The sequence below is a fragment of the Cyprinodon variegatus genome, unplaced genomic scaffold (genome assembly GCF_000732505.1).
Source record: "Cyprinodon variegatus isolate N-32 unplaced genomic scaffold, C_variegatus-1.0 Scaffold1147, whole genome shotgun sequence".
Classification (NCBI taxonomy): domain Eukaryota; kingdom Metazoa; phylum Chordata; class Actinopteri; order Cyprinodontiformes; family Cyprinodontidae; genus Cyprinodon; species Cyprinodon variegatus.
Genome location: NW_015151600.1, coordinates 201,853 through 203,035, shown reverse-complemented (window position 1 = coordinate 203,035; position 1,183 = coordinate 201,853). Strand labels below are relative to the sequence as shown.

The window sequence follows — 1,183 nt, the reverse complement described above, 5'->3', positions numbered from 1 at the left end:
AACATTGAAATACATAAAGTCACCATCAAAACTTCTATAAATCACGGTTGACAGCAGAGGAAATATATTCACCATAAAATTCAAAACAAATTACAAGGATAATGATTTAATGTTATCACTACACAGTATCTCCTTAGCTACAAATAAAATATGTGAACATTATGTATTTTAGCAATGTCCATACAGACTGAGAATCCTGCTAAGTAGCCTTGTTGTAAGTGCAGGGCAGGCGAATGTGCACATAGATAAGATAAATGACTGAACAAACATTAAACAGTACTTACAGTATACAGGTGGTTGTGGAGGCGTACTTGTCCTGGCAGAGAGATGTGGTATCAGCATGGAGTGACTTCTGTGTGAAGTGACTGGATGTCCTTTGGGCATATGGGGAACCTATGCTCTCTTTTTAAGGTTCCCACCCTCACAAGATGGAAATTTCTCAGGTTTCCCAATGTAACGCAGTGTACTGCACAGCTCAACACTCCTGTTTTCTGACTCTAGAACACGTTCATGCATCCTTTAAAGGCAAAGTCCCATTGCTTTACAACACTTATACATTTTAAATGTATAAGTGTAATGTCAATTTTGGAAAGAGGCAAAGGGTTATGTTTTCCAACTGTTTGTTGTTGTTTCTCTCCAACAGGACTTCCTCGTGACGCTGATGGTGGACCTCTTTATTTGCTTTAGCAGGAAAACACACAAGTATGAACACATTTACATGTATGAGGGACATTCCAAGAGTGGTGGTGGGTGGAGGGGAGGAACCAAGGTTAAAACTCCTTTTTTTTATGAGAATAGAACGATTTTAAAAGTATCTCTACCAACTTCTCTGCCTTGTGTCTATTGCTATTTTAAACCTGTTTTCCATGCATGAATACAAGTACATGTATTTGTATGTAATGTATTTTCTCTTGATTAAATTAGACGTACCAGAAACACAGATTGTGCATTTAATCCAGTTTGTGCATTCTTTCTGAATATTATTTTTTTAGTATGTTAAAAGTTTGTAAATTTTGGAAATAAAGTTGGAAAGTTATATTTTTTGGACTTTATTAATCAGTAGCCTGAGCTGCAAACAAAGACAGAAAATCGACACACTGGAAAAACGAACTAGAAATAAGTAAAAATGTCTTAAATTACGTGCATTTACCCTTAATTTGAGTAGGTAAATATGATGCTTTGC

The 1,183-nt window shown here is 35.9% G+C and overlaps 1 protein-coding gene across 1 annotated transcript in view; it reads right to left on the bottom strand.

Moving 5' to 3' along the window:
- The window catches only part of LOC107101752 (interleukin-1 receptor type 2-like), a 16,732-nt gene extending 16,134 nt beyond the window's left edge, over nucleotides 1-598 (bottom strand). Inside the window, exon 1 of the mRNA XM_015400785.1 lies at nucleotides 285-598. The gene's annotated coding sequence lies outside the window, so the exon portion shown is untranslated. The remainder of the gene's footprint in view (nucleotides 1-284) is intronic.
- Between the last annotated feature and the right edge of the window lie 585 nt (nucleotides 599-1,183).